This window comes from Benincasa hispida, chromosome 5 (genome assembly GCF_027475165.1).
Source record: "Benincasa hispida cultivar pf3 chromosome 5, pf3_genome.v1.1, whole genome shotgun sequence".
Taxonomy (NCBI): domain Eukaryota; kingdom Viridiplantae; phylum Streptophyta; class Magnoliopsida; order Cucurbitales; family Cucurbitaceae; genus Benincasa; species Benincasa hispida.
This window is the reverse complement of record NC_143482.1, coordinates 47,125,326-47,131,538: the sequence shown is the minus strand read 5'-3', so window position 1 is coordinate 47,131,538 and position 6,213 is coordinate 47,125,326. Positions and strand designations below refer to the sequence as shown.

At 35.1% G+C, this 6,213-nt stretch overlaps 1 pseudogene; it reads right to left on the bottom strand.

Annotated features, from left to right (window-relative positions):
- Positions 1 to 587: 587 nt before the first annotated feature.
- LOC150036194 (uncharacterized) lies at positions 588 to 5,671 on the bottom strand (annotated as a pseudogene).
- Positions 5,672 to 6,213: the final 542 nt, after the last annotated feature.

Sequence of the window (6,213 nt, the reverse complement as noted above, 5' to 3'; positions counted from 1 at the left end):
TTTGACTGTGAAACCAATGTCTACCATTTCCAGTAGTACTCCCCTGAATAAGTTTAATATCAAAGAAGTTGGTGCTTTGGTGGAGAAAGTCATTACTTTGGATTTCAATCAGGGTGTGAAGCTACTGAGGGCATCTTTGCAAGCGAAATACATGGAGAGAGCGAGATACATGGAGAGAGTGAGATTCATGGACTGTGATTAGGCTTTTGAAAAATCAAGGCATGGTGGGATGCTTATCTAATTTGTATGAGAGTGTTGCAGCTTTAAATGACACATATTTACAATCAAATCAGAGCAAAGACACCCTTTTGAAGCCTAAAGTTTCACTGTCTGGCTCTACAAGCCTAATATTTGAATCTTCAGCTGATCAAATGACATAACTAAACTTTGCTACCATAACTGCATAAAGCTACTTAAGACATAACTAAACTTTGCTACCATAACTGCAGGATATCAACATATTACACAACTAAATAATGTAGTAATCATACCTAATTTGATGGGTATCCTCTATGTGATCATACCATGTCTTCAATCATCTTTTTCATTTCTTCCATTTGTCTTGCATGATTCTCTTGTATTCTTCTCTAAACGTCTTCGAGTTCCTTAATCCTTGACTGAGACTGTTGGAAATTGACTCTCAATTCATCCATTCCCGCCTCCGTTCCTTGTGTAGATGACGAGCTTGATGACATGGTACTCCTTGACTTAGGCTTAGGGCTCCAACCTAAACCTTTTGAATATCCGGGTCATCTACCCAAAACCGTCTCACAGATTTCATCCCCTGTTAGTGGTTGAGAACCTTCTACAGTGGGGCTGGATTGTAGTTCCAACATTCGATGCTAGACAGAATAATTAAATGGGTAAGAACGAGCGATTAAAATTAAAAGTGAAAAAAAAACACGACAGTAAAGAGAAAAATGTTACATGTGCATTTTCAGCAGCCTCGTTCACAAACTTGTCACCTTTAGAGTGTGTTTCCCTAAATAGGTCAACACGTCCTATTTCTCGACCCTCCTTTGCCTGCAAATCTATCTGAATTTGGAGGAATGACTTTGATCCACCTATATGGTCGAACGGTAATTTCTCTCTTTTCTTCCGGTTCGTCACATACATTTCCTACATTTGAAGAAAAAAAAATGTCAATAGTGCGATGTATTAGTAAATGTAGCATATGATACACGCCATAAATATTATACTTGAAACGCTTCACTCTCGAAGCAGTCACAAAAAAATTACCAATCTTCTGGCCTATTTTTAAGCCAACTAGGCAAATTGGCACTTGCTTGTTGAGGATCTCCACATTTTCTGTAATGTCTGTGCAAGTCTGATCTAAATTCTTTGAACGAGTTTTGCATTTGATGTTATATGAAACGGTTAAGTCGTTGACTAGACAGATCAAGATCGAAATGAGCCTACAAAAGAAGTAGGGAAGAATTAGCATAGATGATAGTCATAACTATAAAAGAATAAACTTATAATTACTTACCAATAATTGAGTTTTAGCCAATTCTATGAACTCGTTTGGAACCTGAGCAAAAGTACGACATCGTACTGGAAATGCGGATCTCACGGCGACGCCGATCGCATTACTAAAACGAACCGAATGTTGCGATATCGGTTTCGTCTCCCCCTCATTTATGACGATTGTGATTCTCCCATGTTTTTGTACGTATTTTTCCAACTTGATGTTTCGCGAATGCTCTCGCTTCTGCCGATTGGATGCTAAGCCACTATATGAAGAATAAAAAATTTAAAACAGTTTATGATGTATTTCAGTTAACAAAATATATTTCAAAATATACTAAACTGAAGTATCACCCACAGAAGATACTGTCTTTCCAAGATATAACTCTTGGAATTCTTCATCAGCCTCCCGTTGCATATTAAGGGTTGACATCGTATCTATAGAAACACAAAAGAGAGAAAACAATATTAAATTAACAATAAATACGTGTAAGCTAGAGAAAAGAGAATTTAGTAGATACATCATTACTCATCATCATTATCTAATTCAAATTATTATTAGGGGTTGACATCGTATCTATACAAACACAAAAGAGAGAAAACAATATTAAATTAACAATAAATACGTGTAAGCTAGAGAAAAAGAGAATTTTGTAGATAGATCATTACTCATCATCGTAATCTAATTCAAATTATTCATCAGCACTTGAACTGTTATTGGGAGATAATTGTTCTTCATCATCATCGTTTATGAAGTCATGATCGCCATGTATAGTAATTGGTCTTTTCACAACTGTAGGATCAACGTCAACTCTGCATAAAGTAACCTCCTCAATGGTTTCATCCACTCCGACGCCACCAACAATTTCTAGTAAATCTATTTGTGAAATTTCAACATCATCCACTTTTGGTACATCCCATATTCGTTTGTTTTGGACTACTTGAACAACTTTCCAATTGCTACCATGTTTGATGTCATCAATGTAAAAGACTTGTTGTGCTTGGATAGCAAAGATGAAAGGCTCGTCGACATACCAAAAGTGTGATGTATTGATCGATTTGTATCCTAAATCCACATGTGTCCTATTACTTTTTTTGTTATATGTGTCAAACCATCTACACTTCAACAAGAAAACGCGTCTTCTGTTCTCATATTGCAAATCTAATACTTCATCTACAGTACCGTAGAAATTGTTATCCATACTTGTGTTCTCACTGATCTCCCCGGCCACTAGGACTCCACTATTTTGTGTAGCTCGACGATTATCATGCTCTACAGTGTGAAACCGTACCCCATTAACAATGCATCCATTGTAAGAGCACACCTCAGACGAAGGTCCCATTACAAGTGAAAAGAAATCATTAGAGATATCTTCTCTCTTGCGCCGTTGTAGAACCTGATAATTACGTATACATTAAAAATGAATACGAAAAATGAATCATCCCTCAACCGTTGCCTACTAAATGACTATGTATACTTGAGATTTGAACCAATCGGGAAATTTTCATTGATGTTTTATATATAAGTCAGAGGCGCTTTGAGCTTCACAACGAATTAACCTCAAATGTTGCCTAAAATATTTATCATTTAAATGTTATATCAAAGGAGATACCTTAGAATTTAGAAAAGGAAAAAGTTTGAAACGTACTTGCGATAGTCTGTTATTTCTTTACAATTGTTGAGAATATACCAATGTGCAATACGTTTTTCCTCCGCTGATAGCGTTCGTAAAGTTGACGCCCCTAATGGTCGTACCCTATGCCTAAATAATTCAAATTCACCAAATATCTTGTGATCGGGAATGTTATCATCATTTCATTCATCTCTATTGAATCTCGTTTCAATCCCACTTAGATATCGCGAGCAGAAGTTCCATGATTCATTCATTACATATGCTTCCGCTATAGACCTCTTGGGATGTGCTTTGTTTCGTACAAATTTCTTTCATGTTCATAAACTTCTTTCAATAGGATACATCCAACTGTAACTAACTGGACCCACCACTTTGGTTTCATATGGTAGATGAACTGCAAGGTATACCATTACATCGAAAAAGGCAGGTGGGAATATTCTCTCCAATTTACAAAGAATGACTATGATGTCTGCTTGTAGTCTGTTCAAATCACTTACACATATTGTCTTTGCACATAACTCAACAATAGCAGTGGATACATTCCTTGGTAGGTATGCTCGAATACCAATAGGGAGTAGTCTGTGATGCAACACATGACAGTCGTGTGTTTTTAGCCCCGATATTTTTCCATCTTTGTCATTGACACATCGTGATATGTTAGATATGAATCCATTAGGGAATTTCATTGATTTCAAATACTTACAAAAGGAAATCCGTTCACCATTTGTTAATGTGTATGCTGCATGTGGTTTTACAAATCTGTTCTCGACCTATATCAAGTGTAGGTCCTTTCTTATCTTCAAATCTTGTAAGTCCAATCGAGCGTTTGTTGTATCCTTTGTCTTTCCTTCAATATTTAACAATGTGCCCACAAAATTGTCGCATATGTTTTTTTCAATATGTATTACATCCAATTTATGTCGTAACAATTGTCTGGACCAATATGGAAGTTGGACAAAAATACTTTTTTTAGTCCAGTTAAGAATTCACTTTCTTTTTTTATCTTGCTTCGATGGATGTTTGCTAAGCACATAAAAGTTTAGCGTATTTATTTGTTGTAATATCTCTTCTCCATTCATTACGACTGGTGGAGGTCTACGTTCAACTTTTCCATCATGTTATCTACTTCGACGCCAACTATGATTCTCCAGAAGATAACGTCGATGTCCCATAAATGATACATTTCCTTTTATCCCGAAGGACGAGTTATCTTTTTTACATATTGGACATGCTTGATAACCTTTTGTACTCCACTCAGATAAGTCACCATACGCAGGGAAGTCATTAATCGTCCATAATAAGGTAGCATATAGTTAAAAAAAACTCACCAGCAACAGAATCATAAATTCGCACACCAATTGTCCACAACTCTTTCAATTCGTCAATCAACAGTTGCAAGTAAACATCAATTTCCTTTCCAGGATATTTTGGACCAGGTATGAGCAAAGACATGAAGAATTTTGTTTCCTTCATGCATTTCCAAGGGGGAAAATTATAAGGAATTATCACCACAGGCCACATACTATAGGAAGTGCTCATATTTCCAAACGAATTGAAGCCATCTGAAGCTAATCCCAAACGAATATTTCGAGGATTTAAAGCGAAATGAGGGAATTCATGATCAAAATTTTTCCACCCCTCTACATCAGCTGGATGTCGCAATACATCATCCGTTTCAACTCACTTATCTTTATGCCATCTCATGTCAGAAGTGCCTTCTTTTGATGCAAACAATCGTTTTAATCTCGGTATCAATGGAAAATGACGCAATACCTTATGTGGTATTTTTTTACCCTTGCCATCATTAACTTTGTACCGAGACTCACCACCAACAAGGATTGTTGCAAATCTGTAAACTCTTTCCAATACAATACACAATCATATTTGCACATATGAATAGACTAATAACCTAGGCCTAAATCACGCAATTTATGCTTGGCTTCATATAAAGTAGTAGGTATAGAGGTGCCAGCTGGAAACACTGCTTTTAACAATTCTAGCAACATGTCAAACGATTTGTTACTCCAGCCGTTCAGAACTTTGATATGCATCAACTTCACTAAAAAGTTTCAGGACGAAAATTGCGAACACCCAGGGTATAATTCATTATGTGCTTCGGTCATTAAATCCTCGAATAAGTTCGTGGTATTTCTTTCTTGACCATTAAAGGACATTTCATTATTCTCAATCCTTCCTTCATTTGCATTTTTGTTTTCAATTGGAACTTGTAAATTGTTTATAAGATTCAACATCTCATTTTCTTCGACAGCATTACTCTCTATACTATCTACTTCAACATCTTGTATTGAATGACTTGTATGACTTCTAGATAAGTTTACTGGCTCTCCACGATATACCCATTCACAATATGAGGGAGATATTCCATATGTTAATAGATGTCGTTCCACAATATCTATCTTTTCCCAAATTGAATTCATACAATTCTTGCATGGATATATTATTCGTCCGAAATCATTTACATGAAACCTTGCCATATCTAAGAACTGTGATACTCCTTCTCTATACTCCACTGATAACTTATTCCTTAGTTTAATCCATTCTTTATTCATCCTTAAAAATAAATATTTTCTGACCAACTTGTAATCCAAAACAATAACTTGGATTAGAGGACAAAGTACAAAGTATTATTAAGCATTGAGTTCCATAATTTTCATTTCTTAAGGCAAAATAAATACATAGGTCCCTAGACCGCTTAAATTGTCTTAACAACTTTCAAATGTTTTATTTAGTACGTCACGAAGCTTTCAATTTTGTGTCTAATATAGGCCTTTCATCTATTCAACATCTTATAAAATTTACAAGCCTATTGGACACAAAATTTAAAGTTCAATTTTCTATTAGACACAAAATTTAGTTTTATGTCTTGTAGATTTTTTAAACTTTTTTAAAATATTAAATGCGTTAAGTACAATACTTTTTTTCTAAATTAAGTAATCAATAACCTTAGGAATTAAAAGAAAAAAAAACTCAACCCACAATAACATCAACAATCCATAATTCATAATTCACATTAGATTACCAACATGCTAGAAATTAAACATTAGCAATATTAATTACCAACATTAGTAACATGCTAAAAATTAAACATTAC